Here is a 20,577-nt window from a genome sequence, read left to right on the forward strand (position 1 = left end):
TGACCGGGCCTTGATCAGCGTTACGACCCGGTGCAGTTAGGGAGGGAGGGAGGGAGGAACTAGGACAGTCGTCCGCCCGTTAGTCAGTGTGTCGGCGGTTGTTGTTCGAAAAACGACTAAGTGCTGACCGGGCCATGAACAGCGTTACGACCCGGCACCGGTCAGGAAGGGAGGGAGGGTGGCAGTAGGTCGGTCGTCCGTTCGTTGGTCAGTGTGCCGGCGGTGGTAGTTCGAAAAACGACTAAGTGCTGACCGGGCCTTGATCAGCGTTACGACCCGGTGCAGTGAGGGAGGGAGGGAGGGAGGCAGTAGGTCGGTCGTCCGTCCGTTCGTCAGTGTGCCGGCGGTGGTAGTTCGAAAAACGACTAAGTGCTGACCGGGCCATGAACAGCGTTACGACCCGGCACCGGTCAGGAAGGGAGGGAGGGTGGCAGTAGGTCGGTCGTCCATCCGTTCGTCAGTGTGCCGGCGGTGGTAGTTCGAAAAACGACTAAGTGCTGACCGGGCCTTGATCAGCGTTACGACCCGGTACAGTGAGGGAGGGAGGGAGGGAGGCAGTAGGTCGGTCGTCCGTCCGTTCGTCAGTGTGCCGGCGGTGGTTGTTCGAAAAACGACTAAGTGCTGACCGGGTTATGATCAGCGTTACGACCCGGTGCAGTGAGGGAGGGAGGGAGGGAGGCAGTAGGTCGGTCGTCCATCCGTTCGTCAGTGTGCCGGCGATGGTTGTTCGAAAAACGACTAAGTGCTGACCGGGCCTTGATCAGCGTTACGACCCGGTGCAGTGAGGGAGGGAGGGAGGCACTAGGACAGTCGTCCGCCCGTTAGTCAGTGTGCCGGCGGTGGTTGTTCGAAAAACGACTAAGGGCTGACCGGGCCTTAATCAGCGTTACGACCCGGCGCTGGTCAGGGAGGGAGGGAGGGAGGCAGTAGGTCGGTCGTCCGTCCGTTCGTCATTGTACCGGCGGTGATAGTTCGAAAAACGACTAAGTGCTGACCGGGCCTTGATCAGCGTTACGACCCGGTGCAGTGAGGGAGGGAGGGAGGAACTAGGAAAGTCGTCCGCCCGTTAGTCAGTGTGTCGGCGGTTGTTGTTCGAAAAACGACTAAGTGCTGACCGGGCCATGAACAGCGTTACGACCCGGCACCGGTCAGGAAGGGAGGGAGGGTGGCAGTAGGTCGGTCGTCCGTTCGTTGGTCAGTGTGCCGGCGGTGGTAGTTCGAAAAACGACTAAGTGCTGACCGGGCCTTGATCAGCGTTACGACCCGGTGCAGTGAGGGAGGGAGGGAGGCAGTAGGTCGGTCGTCCGTCCGTTCGTCAGTGTGCCGGCGGTGGTAGTTCGAAAAACGACTAAGTGCTGACCGGGCCATGAACAGCGTTACGACCCGGCACCGGTCAGGAAGGGAGGGAGGGTGGCAGTAGGTCGGTCGTCCATCCGTTCGTCAGTGTGCCGGCGGTGGTAGTTCGAAAAACGACTAAGTGCTGACCGGGCCTTGATCAGCGTTACGACCCGGTACAGTGAGGGAGGGAGGGAGGCAGTAGGTCGGTCGTCCGTCCGTTCGTCAGTGTGCCGGCGGTGGTTGTTCGAAAAACGACTAAGTGCTGACCGGGCCTTGATCAGCGTTACGACCCGGAGCATTGAGGGAGGGAGGGAGGCAGTAGGTCGGTCGTCCGTCCGTTTGTCAGTGTGCCGGCAGTGATGGTTGTTCGAAAAACGACTAAGGGCTGACCGGGCCATGAACAGCGTTACGACCCGGCACCGGTCAGGAAGGGAGGGAGGGTGGCAGTAGGTCGGTCGTCCGTCCGTTCGTCAGTGTGCCGGCGGTGGTTGTTCGAAAAACGACTAAGTGCCGACCGGGCCTTGATCAGCGTTACGACCCGGTGCAGTGAGGGAGGGAGGGAGGCAGTAGGTCGGTCGTCCATCCGTTCGTCAGTGTGCCGGCGGTGGTTGTTCGAAAAACGACTAAGTGCTGACCGGATCTTGATCAGCGTTACGACCCGGTGCAGTGAGGGAGGGAGGGAGGGAGGCAGTAGGTCGGTCGTCCATCCGTTCGTCAGTGTGCCGGCGGTGGTTGTTCGAAAAACGACTAAGTGCTGACCGGGCCTTGATCAGCGTTACGACCCGGTGCAGTGAGGGAGGGAGGGAGGGAGGCAGTAGGTCGGTCGTCCATCCGTTCGTCAGTGTGCCGGCGGTGGTAGTTCGAAAAACGACTAAGTGCTGACCGGGCATTGATCAGCGTTACGACCCGGTGCAGTGAGGGAGGGAGGGAGGCAGTAGGTCGGTCGTCCATCCGTTCGTCAGTGTGCCGGCGGTGGTAGTTCGAAAAACGACTAAGTGCTGACCGGGCCTTGATCAGCGTTACGACCCGGTGCAGTGAGGGAGGGAGGGAGGCAGTAGGTCGGTCGTCCATCCGTTCGTCAGTGTGCCGGCGGTGGTAGTTCGAAAAACGACTAAGTGCTGACCGGGCCTTGATCAGCGTTACGACCCGGTGCAGTGAGGGAGGGAGGGAGGCAGTAGGTCGGTCGTCCGTCCGTTCGTCAGTGTGCCGGCGGTGGTTGTTCGAAAAACGACTATGTGCTGACCGGGCCTTGATCAGCGTTACGACCCGGTGCAGTTAGGGAGGGAGGGAGGGAGGCAGTAGGTCCGTCGTCCGCCCGTTAGTCAGTGTGTCGGCGGTTGTTGTTCGAAAAACGACTAAGTGCTGACCGGGCCATGAACAGCGTTACGACCCGGCACCGGTCAGGAAGGGAGGGAGGGTGGCAGTAGGACGGTCGTCCGTTCGTTCGTCAGTGTGCCGGCGGTGGTAGTTCGAAAAACGACTAAGTGCTGACCGGGCCTTGATCAGCGTTACGACCCGGTGCAGTGAGGGAGGGAGGGAGGGAGGCAGTAGGTCGGTCGTCCATCCGTTCGTCAGTGTGCCGGCGGTGGTAGTTCGAAAAACGACTAAGTGCTGACCGGGCCTTGATCAGCGTTACGACCCGGTGCAGTGAGGGAGGGAGGGAGGCAGTAGGTCGGTCGTCCGTCCGTTCGTCAGTGTGCCGGCGGTGGTTGTTCGAAAAACGACTAAGTGCTGACCGGGCCTTGATCAGCGTTACGACCCGGTGCAGTGAGGGAGGGATGGAGGCACTAGGACAGTCGTCCGCCCGTTAGTCAGTGTGTCGGCGGTTGTTGTTCGAAAAACGACTAAGTGCTGACCGGGCCATGAACAGCGTTACGACCCGGCACCGGTCAGGAAGGGAGGGAGGGTGGCAGTAGGTCGGTCGTCCGTTCGTTGGTCAGTGTGCCGGCGGTGGTAGTTCGAAAAACGACTAAGTGCTGACCGGGCCTTGATCAGCGTTACGACCCGGTGCAGTTAGGGAGGGAGGGAGGGACGAACTAGGACAGTCGTCCGCCCGTTAGTCAGTGTGTCGGCGGTTGTTGTTCGAAAAACGACTAAGTGCTGACCGGGCCATGAACAGCGTTACGACCCGGCACCGGTCAGGAAGGGAGGGAGGGTGGCAGTAGGTCGGTCGTCCGTTCGTTGGTCAGTGTGCCGGCGGTGGTAGTTCGAAAAACGACTAAGTGCTGACCGGGCCTTGATCAGCGTTACGACCCGGTGCAGTGAGGGAGGGAGGGAGGGAGGCAGTAGGTCGGTCGTCCGTCCGTTCGTCAGTGTGCCGGCGGTGGTAGTTCGAAAAACGACTAAGTGCTGACCGGGCCATGAACAGCGTTACGACCCGGCACCGGTCAGGAAGGGAGGGAGGGTGGCAGTAGGTCGGTCGTCCATCCGTTCGTCAGTGTGCCGGCGGTGGTAGTTCGAAAAACGACTAAGTGCTGACCGGGCCTTGATCAGCGTTACGACCCGGTACAGTGAGGGAGGGAGGGAGGCAGTAGGTCGGTCGTCCGTCCGTTCGTCAGTGTGCCGGCGGTGGTTGTTCGAAAAACGACTAAGTGCTGACCGGGTTATGATCAGCGTTACGACCCGGTGCAGTGAGGGAGGGAGGGAGGGAGGCAGTAGGTCGGTCGTCCATCCGTTCGTCAGTGTGCCGGCGATGGTTGTTCGAAAAACGACTAAGTGCTGACCGGGCCTTGATCAGCGTTACGACCCGGTGCAGTGAGGGAGGGAGGGAGGCACTAGGACAGTCGTCCGCCCGTTAGTCAGTGTGCCGGCGGTGGTTGTTCGAAAAACGACTAAGGGCTGACCGGGCCTTAATCAGCGTTACGACCCGGCGCTGGTCAGGGAGGGAGGGAGGGAGGCAGTAGGTCGGTCGTCCGTCCGTTCGTCATTGTACCGGCGGTGATAGTTCGAAAAACGACTAAGTGCTGACCGGGCCTTGATCAGCGTTACGACCCGGTGCAGTGAGGGAGGGAGGGAGGAACTAGGAAAGTCGTCCGCCCGTTAGTCAGTGTGTCGGCGGTTGTTGTTCGAAAAACGACTAAGTGCTGACCGGGCCATGAACAGCGTTACGACCCGGCACCGGTCAGGAAGGGAGGGAGGGTGGCAGTAGGTCGGTCGTCCGTTCGTTGGTCAGTGTGCCGGCGGTGGTAGTTCGAAAAACGACTAAGTGCTGACCGGGCCTTGATCAGCGTTACGACCCGGTGCAGTGAGGGAGGGAGGGAGGCAGTAGGTCGGTCGTCCGTCCGTTCGTCAGTGTGCCGGCGGTGGTAGTTCGAAAAACGACTAAGTGCTGACCGGGCCATGAACAGCGTTACGACCCGGCACCGGTCAGGAAGGGAGGGAGGGTGGCAGTAGGTCGGTCGTCCATCCGTTCGTCAGTGTGCCGGCGGTGGTAGTTCGAAAAACGACTAAGTGCTGACCGGGCCTTGATCAGCGTTACGACCCGGTCCAGTGAGGGAGGGAGGGAGGCAGTAGGTCGGTCGTCCGTCCGTTCGTCAGTGTGCCGGCGGTGGTTGTTCGAAAAACGACTAAGTGCTGACCGGGTCATGATCAGCGTTACGACCCGGTGCAGTGAGGGAGGGAGGGAGGGAGGCAGTAGGTCGGTCGTCCATCCGTTCGTCAGTGTGCCGGCGATGTTTGTTCGAAAAACGACTAAGTGCTGACCGGGCCTTGATCAGCGTTACGACCCGGTGCAGTGAGGGAGGGAGGGAGGCACTAGGACAGTCGTCCGCCCGTTAGTCAGTGTGCCGGCGGTGGTTGTTCGAAAAACGACTAAGTGCTGACCGGGCCTTGATCAGCGTTACGACCCGGCACCGGTCAGGGAGGGAGGGAGGGAGGCAGTAGGTCGGTCGTCCGTCCGTTCGTCACTGTGCCGGCGGTGGTAGTTCGAAAAACGACTAAGTGCTGACCGGGCCTAGATCAGCGTTACGACCCGGTGCAGTGAGGGAGGGAGGGAGGCAGTAGGTCGGTCGTCCGTCCGGTCGTCAGTGTGCCGGCGGTGGTTGTTCGAAAAACGACTAAGTGCTGACCGGGCCATGATCAGCGTTACGACCCGGTGCAGTGAGGGTGGGAGGGAGGAACTGGACAGTCGTCCGCCCGTTAGTCAGTGTGTCGGCGGTTGTTGTTCGAAAAACGACTAAGTGCTGACCGGGCCATGAACAGCGTTACGACCCGGTGCAGTGAGGGAGGGAGGGAGGGAGGCAGTAGGTCGGTCGTCCATCCGTTCGTCAGTGTGCCGGCGGTGGTTGTTCGAAAAACGACTAAGTGCTGACCGGGCCTTGATCAGCGTTACGACCCGGTGCAGTGAGGGAGGGAGGGAGGGAGGCAGTAGGTCGGTCGTCCATCCGTTCGTCAGTGTGCCGGCGGTGGTTGTTCGAAAAACGACTAAGTGCTGACCGGGCCATGAACAGCGTTACGACCCGGCACCGGTCAGGAAGGGAGGGAGGGTGGCAGTAGGTCGGTCGTCCGTTCGTTGGTCAGTGTGCCGGCGGTGGTAGTTCGAAAAACGACTAAGTGCTGACCGGGTCATGATCAGCGTTACGACCCGGTGCAGTGAGGGAGGGAGGGAGGGAGGCAGTAGGTCGGTCGTCCATCCGTTCGTCAGTGTGCCGGCGGTGGTTGTTCGAAAAACGACTAAGTGCTTACCGGGCCTTGATCAGCGTTACGACCCGGTGCAGTGAGGGAGGGAGGGAGGGAGGGAGGCAGTAGGTCGGTCGTCCATCCGTTCGTCAGTGTGCCGGCGGTGGTTGTTCGAAATACGACTAAGTGCTGACCGGGCCATGATCAGCGTTACGACCCGGTGCAGTGAGGGAGGGAGGGAGGCATTAGGACAGTCGTCCGCCCGTTAGTCAGTGTGTCGGCGGTTGTTGTTCGAAAAACGACTAAGTGCTGACCGGGCCATGAACAGCGTTACGACCCGGCACCGGTCAGGGAGGGAGGCAGTAGGTCGGTCGTCCGTCCGTTCGTCATTGTGCCGGCGGTGGTAGTTCGAAAAACGACTAAGTGCTGACCGGGCCTTGATCAGCGTTACGACCCGGAGCATTGAGGGAGGGAGGGAGGCAGTAGGTCGGTCGTCCGTCCGTTTGTCAGTGTGCCGGCAGCGATGGTTGTTCGAAAAATGACTAAGGGCTGACCGGGCCTTGATCAGCGTTACGACCCGGAGCATTGAGGGAGGGAGGGAGGCAGTAGGTCGGTCGTCCATCCGTTCGTCAGTGTGCCGGCGGTGGTAGTTCGAAAAACGACTAAGTGCTGACCGGGCCTAGATCAGCGTTACGACCCGGTGCAGTGAGGGAGGGAGGGAGGCAGTAGGTCGGTCGTCCGTCCGGTCGTCAGTGTGCCGGCGGTGGTTGTTCGAAAAACGACTAAGTGCTGACCGGGCCATGAACAGCGTTACGACCCGGCACCGGTCAGGAAGGGAGGGAGGGTGGCAGTAGGTCGGTCGTCCGTCCGTTCGTCAGTGTGCCGGCGGTGGTAGTTCGAAAAACGACTAAGTGCTGACCGGGCCATGAACAGCGTTACGACCCGGCACCGGTCAGGAAGGGAGGGAGGGTGGCAGTAGGTCGGTCGTCCATCCGTTCGTCAGTGTGCCGGCGGTGGTAGTTCGAAAAACGACTAAGTGCTGACCGGGCCTTGATCAGCGTTACGACCCGGTACAGTGAGGGAGGGAGGGAGGCAGTAGGTCGGTCGTCCGTCCGTTCGTCAGTGTGCCGGCGGTGGTTGTTCGAAAAACGACTAAGTGCTGACCGGGTCATGATCAGCGTTACGACCCGGTGCAGTGAGGGAGGGAGGGAGGGAGGCAGTAGGTCGGTCGTCCATCCGTTCGTCAGTGTGCCGGCGATGGTTGTTCGAAAAACGACTAAGTGCTGACCGGGCCTTGATCAGCGTTACGACCCGGTGCAGTGAGGGAGGGAGGGAGGCACTAGGACAGTCGTCCGCCCGTTAGTCAGTGTGCCGGCGGTGGTTGTTCGAAAAACGACTAAGTGCTGACCGGGCCTTGATCAGCGTTACGACCCGGCACCGGTCAGGGAGGGAGGGAGGGAGGCAGTAGGTCGGTCGTCCGTCCGTTCGTCACTGTGCCGGCGGTGGTAGTTCGAAAAACGACTAAGTGCTGACCGGGCCTTGATCAGCGTTACGACCCGGAGCTTTGAGGGAGGGAGGGAGGCAGTAGGTCGGTCGTCCGTCCGTTTGTCAGTGTGCCGGCAGTGATGGTTGTTCGAAAAAATGACTAAGGGCTGACCGGGCCTTGATCAGCGTTACGACCCGGCGCTGGTCAGGGCGGGAGGGAGGGAGGCAGTAGGTCGGTCGTCCATCCGTTCGTCAGTGTGCCGGCGGTGGTAGTTCGAAAAACGACTAAGTGCTGACCGGGCCTAGATCAGCGTTACGACCCGGTGCAGTGAGGGAGGGAGAGAGGCAGTAGGTCGGTCGTCCGTCCGGTCGTCAGTGTGCCGGCGGTGGTTGTTCGAAAAACGACTAAGTGCTGACCGGGCCATGATCAGCGTTACGACCCGGTGCAGTGAGGGAGGGAGGGAGGGAGGCAGTAGGTCGGTCGTCCATCCGTTCGTCAGTGTGCCGGCGGTGGTTGTTCGAAAAACGACTAAGTGCTGACCGGGCCATGAACAGCGTTACGACCCGGCACCGGTCAGGAAGGGAGGGAGGGTGGCAGTAGGTCGGTCGTCCGTTCGTTCGTCAGTGTGCCGGCGGTGGTTGTTCGAAAAACGACTAAGTGCTGACCGGGCCATGAACAGCGTTACGACCCGGCACCGGTCAGGAAGGGAGGGAGGGTGGCAGTAGGTCGGTCGTCCGTTCGTTGGTCAGTGTGCCGGCGGTGGTAGTTCGAAAAACGACTAAGTGCTGACCGGGCCTTGATCAGCGTTACGACCCGGTGCAGTGAGGGAGGGAGGGAGGCAGTAGGTCGGTCGTCCGTCCGTTCGTCAGTGTGCCGGCGGTGGTTGTTCGAAAAACGACTAAGTGCTGACCGGGCCATGAACAGCGTTACGACCCGGCACCGGTCAGGAAGGGAGGGAGGGTGGCAGTAGGTCGGTCGTCCGTTCGTTGGTCAGTGTGCCGGCGGTGGTAGTTCGAAAAACGACTAAGTGCTGACCGGGCCATGAACAGCGTTACGACCCGGCACCGGTCAGGAAGGGAGGGAGGGTGGCAGTAGGTCGGTCGTCCATCCGTTCGTCAGTGTGCCGGCGGTGGTAGTTCGAAAAACGACTAAGTGCTGACCGGGCCTTGATCAGCGTTACGACCCGGTGCAGTGAGGGAGGGAGGGAGGCAGTAGGTCGGTCGTCCGTCCGTTCGTCAGTGTGCCGGTGGTGGTTGTTCGAAAAACGACTAAGTGCTGACCGGGCCTTGATCAGCGTTACGACCCGGCGCAGTGAGGGAGGGAGGGAGGGAGGCAGTAGGTCGGTCGTCCATCCGTTCGTCAGTGTGCCGGCGGTGGTTGTTCGAAAAACGACTAAGTGCTGACCGGGCCTTGATCAGCGTTACGACCCGGTGCAGTGAGGGAGGGAGGGAGGCACTAGGACAGTCGTCCGCCCGTTAGTCAGTGTGTCGGCGGTTGTTGTTCGAAAAACGACTAAGTGCTGACCGGGCCATGAACAGCGTTACGACCCGGCACCGGTCAGGAAGGGAGGGAGGGTGGCAGTAGGTCGGTCGTCCGTTCGTTCGTCAGTGTGCCGGCGGTTGTTGTTCGAAAAACGACTAAGTGCTGACCGGGCCTTGATCAGCGTTACGACCCGGTGCAGTGAGGGAGGGAGGGAGGCAGTAGGTCGGTCGTCCATCCGTTCGTCAGTGTGCCGGCGGTGGTAGTTCGAAAAACGACTAAGTGCTGACAGGGCCTTGATCAGCGTTACGACCCGGTGCAGTGAGGGAGGGAGGGAGGAACTAGGACAGTCGTCCGCCCGTTAGTCAGTGTGTCGGCGGTTGTTGTTCGAAAAACGACTAAGTGCTGACCGGGCCATGAACAGCGTTACGACCCGGTGCAGTGAGGGAGGGAGGGAGGGAGGCAGTAGGTCGGTCGTCCATCCGTTCGTCAGTGTGCCGGCGGTGGTTGTTCGAAAAACGACTAAGTGCTGACCGGGCCTTGATCAGCGTTACGACCCGGTGCAGTGAGGGAGGGAGGGAGGGAGGCAGTAGGTCGGTCGTCCATCCGTTCGTCAGTGTGCCGGCGGTGGTTGTTCGAAAAACGACTAAGTGCTGACCGGGCCATGAACAACGTTACGACCCGGCACCGGTCAGGAAGGGAGGGAGGGTGGCAGTAGGTCGGTCGTCCGTTCGTTCGTCAGTGTGCCGGCGGTGGTTGTTCGAAAAACGACTAAGTGCTGACCGGGCCATGAACAGCGTTACGACCCGGCACCGGTCAGGAAGGGAGGGAGGGTGGCAGTAGGTCGGTCGTCCGTTCGTTGGTCAGTGTGCCGGCGGTGGTAGTTCGAAAAACGACTAAGTGCTGACCGGGCCTTGATCAGCGTTACGACCCGGTGCAGTGAGGGAGGGAGGGAGGCAGTAGGTCGGTCGTCCGTCCGTTCGTCAGTGTGCCGGCAGTGGTTGTTCGAAAAACGACTAAGTGCTGACCGGGCCATGAACAGCGTTACGACCCGGCACCGGTCAGGAAGGGAGGGAGGGTGGCAGTAGGTCGGTCGTCCGTTCGTTGGTCAGTGTGCCGGCGGTGGTAGTTCGAAAAACGACTAAGTGCTGACCGGGCCATGAACAGCGTTACGACCCGGCACCGGTCAGGAAGGGAGGGAGGGTGGCAGTAGGTCGGTCGTCCGTTCGTTGGTCAGTGTGCCGGCGGTGGTAGTTCGAAAAACGACTAAGTGCTGACCGGGTCATGATCAGCGTTACGACCCGGTGCAGTGAGGGAGGGAGGGAGGGAGGCAGTAGGTCGGTCGTCCATCCGTTCGTCAGTGTGCCGGCGGTGGTTGTTCGAAAAACGACTAAGTGCTTACCGGGCCTTGATCAGCGTTACGACCCGGTGCAGTGAGGGAGGGAGGGAGGGAGGCAGTAGGTCGGTCGTCCATCCGTTCGTCAGTGTGCCGGCGGTGGTTGTTCGAAAAACGACTAAGTGCTGACCGGGCCATGATCAGCGTTACGACCCGGTGCAGTGAGGGAGGGAGGGAGGCATTAGGACAGTCGTCCGCCCGTTAGTCAGTGTGTCGGCGGTTGTTGTTCGAAAAACGACTAAGTGCTGACCGGGCCATGAACAGCGTTACGACCCGGCACCGGTCAGGGAGGGAGGCAGTAGGTCGGTCGTCCGTCCGTTCGTCATTGTGCCGGCGGTGGTAGTTCGAAAAACGACTAAGTGCTGACCGGGCCTTGATCAGCGTTACGACCCGGAGCATTGAGGGAGGGAGGGAGGCAGTAGGTCGGTCGTCCGTCCGTTTGTCAGTGTGCCGGCAGCGATGGTTGTTCGAAAAATGACTAAGGGCTGACCGGGCCTTGATCAGCGTTACGACCCGGAGCATTGAGGGAGGGAGGGAGGCAGTAGGTCGGTCGTCCATCCGTTCGTCAGTGTGCCGGCGGTGGTAGTTCGAAAAACGACTAAGTGCTGACCGGGCCTAGATCAGCGTTACGACCCGGTGCAGTGAGGGAGGGAGGGAGGCAGTAGGTCGGTCGTCCGTCCGGTCGTCAGTGTGCCGGCGGTGGTTGTTCGAAAAACGACTAAGTGCTGACCGGGCCATGAACAGCGTTTCGACCCGGCACCGGTCAGGAAGGGAGGGAGGGTGGCAGTAGGTCGGTCGTCCGTCCGTTCGTCAGTGTGCCGGCGGTGGTAGTTCGAAAAACGACTAAGTGCTGACCGGGCCATGAACAGCGTTACGACCCGGCACCGGTCAGGAAGGGAGGGAGGGTGGCAGTAGGTCGGTCGTCCATCCGTTCGTCAGTGTGCCGGCGGTGGTAGTTCGAAAAACGACTAAGTGCTGACCGGGCCTTGATCAGCGTTACGACCCGGTACAGTGAGGGAGGGAGGGAGGCAGTAGGTCGGTCGTCCGTCCGTTCGTCAGTGTGCCGGCGGTGGTTGTTCGAAAAACGACTAAGTGCTGACCGGGTCATGATCAGCGTTACGACCCGGTGCAGTGAGGGAGGGAGGGAGGGAGGCAGTAGGTCGGTCGTCCATCCGTTCGTCAGTGTGCCGGCGATGGTTGTTCGAAAAACGACTAAGTGCTGACCGGGCCTTGATCAGCGTTACGACCCGGTGCAGTGAGGGAGGGAGGGAGGCACTAGGACAGTCGTCCGCCCGTTAGTCAGTGTGCCGGCGGTGGTTGTTCGAAAAACGACTAAGTGCTGACCGGGCCTTGATCAGCGTTACGACCCGGCACCGGTCAGGGAGGGAGGGAGGGAGGCAGTAGGTCGGTCGACCGTCCGTTCGTCACTGTGCCGGCGGTGGTAGTTCGAAAAACGACTAAGTGCTGACCGGGCCTTGATCAGCGTTACGACCCGGAGCTTTGAGGGAGGGAGGGAGGCAGTAGGTCGGTCGTCCGTCCGTTTGTCAGTGTGCCGGCAGTGATGGTTGTTCGAAAAAATGACTAAGGGCTGACCGGGCCTTGATCAGCGTTACGACCCGGCGCTGGTCAGGGCGGGAGGGAGGGAGGCAGTAGGTCGGTCGTCCATCCGTTCGTCAGTGTGCCGGCGGTGGTAGTTCGAAAAACGACTAAGTGCTGACCGGGCCTAGATCAGCGTTACGACCCGGTGCAGTGAGGGAGGGAGGGAGGCAGTAGGTCGGTCGTCCGTCCGGTCGTCAGTGTGCCGGCGGTGGTTGTTCGAAAAACGACTAAGTGCTGACCGGGCCATGATCAGCGTTACGACCCGGTGCAGTGAGGGAGGGAGGGAGGGAGGCAGTAGGTCGGTCGTCCATCCGTTCGTCAGTGTGCCGGCGGTGGTTGTTCGAAAAACGACTAAGTGCTGACCGGGCCATGAACAGCGTTACGACCCGGCACCGGTCAGGAAGGGAGGGAGGGTGGCAGTAGGTCGGTCGTCCGTTCGTTCGTCAGTGTGCCGGCGGTGGTTGTTCGAAAAATGACTAAGTGCTGACCGGGCCATGAACAGCGTTACGACCCGGCACCGGTCAGGAAGGGAGGGAGGGTGGCAGTAGGTCGGTCGTCCGTTCGTTCGTCAGTGTGCCGGCGGTGGTTGTTCGAAAAACGACTAAGTGCTGACCGGGCCATGAACAGCGTTACGACCCGGCACCGGTCAGGAAGGGAGGGAGGGTGGCAGTAGGTCGGTCGTCCGTTCGTTGGTCAGTGTGCCGGCGGTGGTAGTTCGAAAAACGACTAAGTGCTGACCGGGCCTTGATCAGCGTTACGACCCGGTGCAGTGAGGGAGGGAGGGAGGCAGTAGGTCGGTCGTCCGTCCGTTCGTCAGTGTGCCGGCGGTGGTTGTTCGAAAAACGACTAAGTGCTGACCGGGCCATGAACAGCGTTACGACCCGGCACCGGTCAGGAAGGGAGGGAGGGTGGCAGTAGGTCGGTCGTCCGTTCGTTGGTCAGTGTGCCGGCGGTGGTAGTTCGAAAAACGACTAAGTGCTGACCGGGCCATGAACAGCGTTACGACCCGGCACCGGTCAGGAAGGGAGGGAGGGTGGCAGTAGGTCGGTCGTCCATCCGTTCGTCAGTGTGCCGGCGGTGGTTGTTCGAAAAACGACTAAGTGCTGACCGGGCCTTGATCAGCGTTACGACCCGGAGCATTGAGGGAGGGAGGGAGGCAGTAGGTCGGTCGTCCGTCCGTCCGTTTGTCAGTGTGCCGGCAGCGATGGTTGTTCGAAAAATGACTAAGGGCTGACCGGGCCTTGATCAGCGTTACGACCCGGAGCATTGAGGGAGGGAGGGAGGGAGGCAGTAGGTCGGTCGTCCATCCGTTCGTCAGTGTGCCGGCGGTGGTTGTTCGAAAAACGACTAAGTGCTGACCGGGCCTTGATCAGCGTTACGACCCGGTGCAGTGAGGGAGGGAGGGAGGCACTAGGACAGTCGTCCGCCCGTTAGTCAGTGTGTCGGCGGTTGTTGTTCGAAAAACGACTAAGTGCTGACCGGGCCATGAACAGCGTTACGACCCGGCACCGGTCAGGAAGGGAGGGAGGGTGGCAGTAGGTCGGTCGTCCGTTCGTTCGTCAGTGTGCCGGCGGTTGTTGTTCGAAAAACGACTAAGTGCTGACCGGGCCTTGATCAGCGTTACGACCCGGTGCAGTGAGGGAGGGAGGGAGGCAGTAGGTCGGTCGTCCATCCGTTCGTCAGTGTGCCGGCGGTGGTAGTTCGAAAAACGACTAAGTGCTGACAGGGCCATGAACAGCGTTACGACCCGGCACCGGTCAGGAAGGGAGGGAGGGTGGCAGTAGGTCGGTCGTCCGTTCGTTGGTCAGTGTGCCGGCGGTGGTAGTTCGAAAAACGACTAAGTGCTGACCGGGCCTTGATCAGCGTTACGACCCGGTGCAGTGAGGGAGGGAGGGAGGCAGTAGGTCGGTCGTCCGTCCGTTCGTCAGTGTGCCGGCAGTGGTTGTTCGAAAAACGACTAAGTGCTGACCGGGCCATGAACAGCGTTACGACCCGGCACCGGTCAGGAAGGGAGGGAGGGTGGCAGTAGGTCGGTCGTCCGTTCGTTGGTCAGTGTGCCGGCGGTGGTAGTTCGAAAAACGACTAAGTGCTGACCGGGCCATGAACAGCGTTACGACCCGGCACCGGTCAGGAAGGGAGGGAGGGTGGCAGTAGGTCGGTCGTCCGTTCGTTGGTCAGTGTGCCGGCGGTGGTAGTTCGAAAAACGACTAAGTGCTGACCGGGTCATGATCAGCGTTACGACCCGGTGCAGTGAGGGAGGGAGGGAGGGAGGCAGTAGGTCGGTCGTCCATCCGTTCGTCAGTGTGCCGGCGGTGGTTGTTCGAAAAACGACTAAGTGCTTACCGGGCCTTGATCAGCGTTACGACCCGGTGCAGTGAGGGAGGGAGGGAGGGAGGCAGTAGGTCGGTCGTCCATCCGTTCGTCAGTGTGCCGGCGGTGGTTGTTCGAAAAACGACTAAGTGCTGACCGGGCCATGATCAGCGTTACGACCCGGTGCAGTGAGGGAGGGAGGGAGGCACTAGGACAGTCGTCCGCCCGTTAGTCAGTGTGTCGGCGGTTGTTGTTCGAAAAACGACTAAGTGCTGACCGGGCCATGAACAGCGTTACGACCCGGCACCGGTCAGGGAGGGAGGCAGTAGGTCGGTCGTCCGTCCGTTCGTCAGTGTGCCGGCGGTGGTTGTTCGAAAAACGACTAAGTGCTGACCGGGTCATGATCAGCGTTACGACCCGGTGCAGTGAGGGAGGGAGGGAGGGAGGCAGTAGGTCGGTCGTCCATCCGTTCGTCAGTGTGCCGGCGATGGTTGTTCGAAAAACGACTAAGTGCTGACCGGGCCTTGATCAGCGTTACGACCCGGTGCAGTGAGGGAGGGAGGGAGGCACTAGGACAGTCGTCCGCCCGTTAGTCAGTGTGCCGGCGGTGGTTGTTCGAAAAACGACTAAGTGCTGACCGGGCCTTGATCAGCGTTACGACCCGGCACCGGTCAGGGAGGGAGGGAGGGAGGCAGTAGGTCGGTCGTCCGTCCGTTCGTCACTGTGCCGGCGGTGGTAGTTCGAAAAACGACTAAGTGCTGACCGGGCCTTGATCAGCGTTACGACCCGGAGCTTTGAGGGAGGGAGGGAGGCAGTAGGTCGGTCGTCCGTCCGTTTGTCAGTGTGCCGGCAGTGATGGTTGTTCGAAAAAATGACTAAGGGCTGACCGGGCCTTGATCAGCGTTACGACCCGGCGCTGGTCAGGGCGGGAGGGAGGGAGGCAGTAGGTCGGTCGTCCATCCGTTCGTCAGTGTGCCGGCGGTGGTAGTTCGAAAAACGACTAAGTGCTGACCGGGCCTAGATCAGCGTTACGACCCGGTGCAGTGAGGGAGGGAGGGAGGCAGTAGGTCGGTCGTCCGTCCGGTCGTCAGTGTGCCGGCGGTGGTTGTTCGAAAAACGACTAAGTGCTGACCGGGCCATGATCAGCGTTACGACCCGGTGCAGTGAGGGAGGGAGGGAGGGAGGCAGTAGGTCGGTCGTCCATCCGTTCGTCAGTGTGCCGGCGGTGGTTGTTCGAAAAACGACTAAGTGCTGACCGGGCCATGAACAGCGTTACGACCCGGCACCGGTCAGGAAGGGAGGGAGGGTGGCAGTAGGTCGGTCGTCCGTTCGTTCGTCAGTGTGCCGGCGGTGGTTGTTCGAAAAACGACTAAGTGCTGACCGGGCCATGAACAGCGTTACGACCCGGCACCGGTCAGGAAGGGAGGGAGGGTGGCAGTAGGTCGGTCGTCCGTTCGTTGGTCAGTGTGCCGGCGGTGGTAGTTCGAAAAACGACTAAGTGCTGACCGGGCCTTGATCAGCGTTACGACCCGGTGCAGTGAGGGAGGGAGGGAGGCAGTAGGTCGGTCGTCCGTCCGTTCGTCAGTGTGCCGGCGGTGGTTGTTCGAAAAACGACTAAGTGCTGACCGGGCCATGAACAGCGTTACGACCCGGCACCGGTCAGGAAGGGAGGGAGGGTGGCAGTAGGTCGGTCGTCCGTTCGTTGGTCAGTGTGCCGGCGGTGGTAGTTCGAAAAACGACTAAGTGCTGACCGGGCCATGAACAGCGTTACGACCCGGCACCGGTCAGGAAGGGAGGGAGGGTGGCAGTAGGTCGGTCGTCCATCCGTTCGTCAGTGTGCCGGCGGTGGTAGTTCGAAAAACGACTAAGTGCTGACCGGGCCTTGATCAGCGTTACGACCCGGTACAGTGAGGGAGGGAGGGAGGCAGTAGGTCGGTCGTCCGTCCGTTCGTCAGTGTGCCGGCGGTGGTTGTTCGAAAAACGACTAAGTGCTGACCGGGCCTTGATCAGCGTTACGACCCGGAGCATTGAGGGAGGGAGGGAGGCAGTAGGTCGGTCGTCCGTCCGTCCGTTTGTCAGTGTGCCGGCAGCGATGGTTGTTCGAAAAATGACTAAGGGCTGACCGGGCCTTGATCAGCGTTACGACCCGGAGCATTGAGGGAGGAAGGGAGGGAGGGAGGCAGTAGGTCGGTCGTCCATCCGTTCGTCAGTGTGCCGGCGGTGGTAGTTCGAAAAACGACTAAGTGCTGACCGGGCCTTGATCAGCGTTACGACCCGGTGCAGTGAGGGAGGGAGGGAGGCAGTAGGTCGGTCGTCCGTCCGTTCGTCAGTGTGCCGGTGGTGGTTGTTCGAAAAACGACTAAGTGCTGACCGGGCCTTGATCAGCGTTACGACCCGGCGCAGTGAGGGAGGGAGGGAGGGAGGCAGTAGGTCGGTCGTCCATCCGTTCGTCAGTGTGCCGGCGGTGGTTGTTCGAAAAACGACTAAGTGCTGACCGGGCCTTGATCAGCGTTACGACCCGGTGCAGTGAGGGAGGGAGGGAGGCACTAGGACAGTCGTCCGCCCGTTAGTCAGTGTGTCGGCGGTTGTTGTTCGAAAAACGACTAAGTGCTGACCGGGCCATGAACAGCGTTACGACCCGGCACCGGTCAGGAAGGGAGGGAGGGTGGCAGTAGGTCGGTCGTCCGTTCGTTCGTCAGTGTGCCGGCGGTTGTTGTTCGAAAAACGACTAAGTGCTGACCGGGCCTTGATCAGCGTTACGACCCGGTGCAGTGAGGGAGGGAGGGAGGCAGTAGGTCGGTCGTCCATCCGTTCGTCAGTGTGCCGGCGGTGGTAGTTCGAAAAACGACTAAGTGCTGACAGGGCCTTGATCAGCGTTACGACCCGGTGCAGTGAGGGAGGGAGGGAGGGAGGCAGTAGGTCGGTCGTCCATCCGTTCGTCAGTGTGCCGGCGGTGGTTGTTCGAAAAACGACTAAGTGCTGACCGGGCCATGAACAGCGTTACGACCCGGCACCGGTCAGGAAGGGAGGGAGGGTGGCAGTAGGTCGGTCGTCCGTTCGTTCGTCAGTGTGCCGGCGGTGGTTGTTCGAAAAACGACTAAGTGCTGACCGGGCCATGAACAGCGTTACGACCCGGCACCGGTCAGGAAGGGAGGGAGGGTGGCAGTAGGTCGGTCGTCCGTTCGTTGGTCAGTGTGCCGGCGGTGGTAGTTCGAAAAACGACTAAGTGCTGACCGGGCCTTGATCAGCGTTACGACCCGGTGCAGTGAGGGAGGGAGGGAGGCAGTAGGTCGGTCGTCCGTCCGTTCGTCAGTGTGCCGGCGGTGGTTGTTCGAAAAACGACTAAGTGCTGACCGGGCCATGAACAGCGTTACGACCCGGCACCGGTCAGGAAGGGAGGGAGGGTGGCAGTAGGTCGGTCGTCCGTTCGTTGGTCAGTGTGCCGGCGGTGGTAGTTCGAAAAACGACTAAGTGCTGACCGGGCCATGAACAGCGTTACGACCCGGCACCGGTCAGGAAGGGAGGGAGGGTGGCAGTAGGTCGGTCGTCCATCCGTTCGTCAGTGTGCCGGCGGTGGTAGTTCGAAAAACGACTAAGTGCTGACCGGGCCTTGATCAGCGTTACGACCCGGTACAGTGAGGGAGGGAGGGAGGCAGTAGGTCGGTCGTCCGTCCGTTCGTCAGTGTGCCGGCGGTGGTTGTTCGAAAAACGACTAAGTGCTGACCGGGCCTTGATCAGCGTTACGACCCGGAGCATTGAGGGAGGGAGGGAGGCAGTAGGTCGGTCGTCCGTCCGTCCGTTTGTCAGTGTGCCGGCAGCGATGGTTGTTCGAAAAATGACTAAGGGCTGACCGGGCCTTGATCAGCGTTACGACCCGGAGCATTGAGGGAGGGAGGGAGGGAGGCAGTAGGTCGGTCGTCCATCCGTTCGTCAGTGTGCCGGCGGTGGTAGTTCGAAAAACGACTAAGTGCTGACCGGGCCTTGATCAGCGTTACGACCCGGTGCAGTGAGGGAGGGAGGGAGGCAGTAGGTCGGTCGTCCGTCCGTTCGTCAGTGTGCCGGTGGTGGTTGTTCGAAAAACGACTAAGTGCTGACCGGGCCTTGATCAGCGTTACGACCCGGCGCAGTGAGGGAGGGAGGGAGGGAGGCAGTAGGTCGGTCGTCCATCCGTTCGTCAGTGTGCCGGCGGTGGTTGTTCGAAAAACGACTAAGTGCTGACCGGGCCTTGATCAGCGTTACGACCCGGTGCAGTGAGGGAGGGAGGGAGGCACTAGGACAGTCGTCCGCCCGTTAGTCAGTGTGTCGGCGGTTGTTGTTCGAAAAACGACTAAGTGCTGACCGGGCCATGAACAGCGTTACGACCCGGCACCGGTCAGGAAGGGAGGGAGGGTGGCAGTAGGTCGGTCGTCCGTTCGTTCGTCAGTGTGCCGGCGGTTGTTGTTCGAAAAACGACTAAGTGCTGACCGGGCCTTGATCAGCGTTACGACCCGGTGCAGTGAGGGAGGGAGGGAGGCAGTAGGTCGGTCGTCCATCCGTTCGTCAGTGTGCCGGCGGTGGTAGTTCGAAAAACGACTAAGTGCTGACAGGGCCTTGATCAGCGTTACGACCCGGTGCAGTGAGGGAGGGAGGGAGGGAGGCAGTAGGTCGGTCGTCCATCCGTTCGTCAGTGTGCCGGCGGTGGTTGTTCGAAAAACGACTAAGTGCTGACCGGGCCATGATCAGCGTTACGACCCGGTGCAGTGAGGGAGGGAGGGAGGCACTAGGACAGTCGTCCGCCCGTTAGTCAGTGTGCCGGCGGTGGTTGTTCGAAAAACGACTAAGTGCTGACCGGGCCTTGATCAGCGTTACGACCCGGCCCCGGTCAGGGAGGGAGGGAGGGAGGCAGTAGGTCGGTCGTCCGTCCGTTCGTCACTGTGCCGGCGGTGGTAGTTCGAAAAACGACTAAGTGCTGACCGGGCCTTGATCAGCGTTACGACCCGGAGCATTGAGGGAGGGAGGGAGGCAGTAGGTCGGTCGTCCGTCCGTTTGTCAGTGTGCCGGCAGTGATGGTTGTTCGAAAAAATGACTAAGGGCTGACCGGGCCTTGATCAGCGTTACGACCCGGCGCTGGTCAGGGCGGGAGGGAGGGAGGCAGTAGGTCGGTCGTCCATCCGTTCGTCAGTGTGCCGGCGGTGGTAGTTCGAAAAACGACTAAGTACTGACCGGGCCTAGATCAGCGTTACGACCCGGTGCAGTGAGGGAGGGTGGGAGGCAGTAGGTCGGTCGGCCGTCCGGTCGTCAGTGTGCCGGCGGTGGTTGTTCGAAAAACGACTAAGTGCTGACCGGGCCATGATCAGCGTTACGACCCGGTGCAGTGAGGGAGGGAGGGAGGAACTAGGACAGTCGTCCGCCCGTTAGTCAGTGTGTCGGCGGTTGTTGTTCGAAAAACGACTAAGTGCTGACCGGGCCATGAACAGCGTTACGACCCGGCACCGGTCAGGAAGGGAGGGAGGGTGGCAGTAGGTCGGTCGTCCGTTCGTTGGTCAGTGTGCCGTTGGTGGTAGTTCGAAAAACGACTAAGTGCTGACCGGGCCTTGATCAGCGTTACGACCCGGTGCAGTGAGGGAGGGAGGGAGGCAGTAGGTCGGTCGTCCGTCCGTTCGTCAGTGTGCCGGCGGTGGTAGTTCGAAAAACGACTAAGTGCTGACCGGGCCATGAACAGCGTTACGACCCGGCACCGGTCAGGAAGGGAGGGAGGGTGGCAGTAGGTCGGTCGTCCGTTCGTTGGTCAGTGTGCCGGCGGTGGTAGTTCGAAAAACGACTAAGTGCTGACCGGGCCTTGATCAGCGTTACGACCCGGTGCAGTGAGGGAGGGAGGGAGGCAGTTGGTCGGTCGTCCGTCCGTTCGTCAGTGTGCCGGCGGTGGTTGTTCGAAAAACGACTAAGTGCTGACCGGGCCTTGATCAGCGTTACGACCCGGTGCAGTGAGGGAGGGAGGGAGGGAGGCATTAGGTCGGTCGTCCATCCGTTCGTCAGTGTGCCGGCGGTGGTTGTTCGAAAAACGACTAAGTGCTGACCGGGCCATGATCAGCGTTACGACCCGGTGCAGTGAGGGAGGGAGGGAGGCACTAGGACAGTCGTCCGCCCGTTAGTCAGTGTGTCGGCGGTTGTTGTACGAAAAACGACTAAGTACTGACCGGGCCATGAACAACGTTACGACCCGGCACCAGTCAGGAAGGGAGGGAGGGTAGCAGTAGGTCGGTCGTCCGTTCGTTCGTCAGTGTGCCGGCGGTGGTTGTTCGAAAAACGACTAAGTGCTGACAGGGCCTTGATCAGCGTTACGACCCGGTGCAGTGAGGGAGGGAGGGAGGGA

The sequence above is a fragment of the Tubulanus polymorphus genome, chromosome 12, assembly GCF_964204645.1.
Source record: "Tubulanus polymorphus chromosome 12, tnTubPoly1.2, whole genome shotgun sequence".
Lineage (NCBI taxonomy): Eukaryota > Metazoa > Nemertea > Palaeonemertea > Tubulaniformes > Tubulanidae > Tubulanus > Tubulanus polymorphus.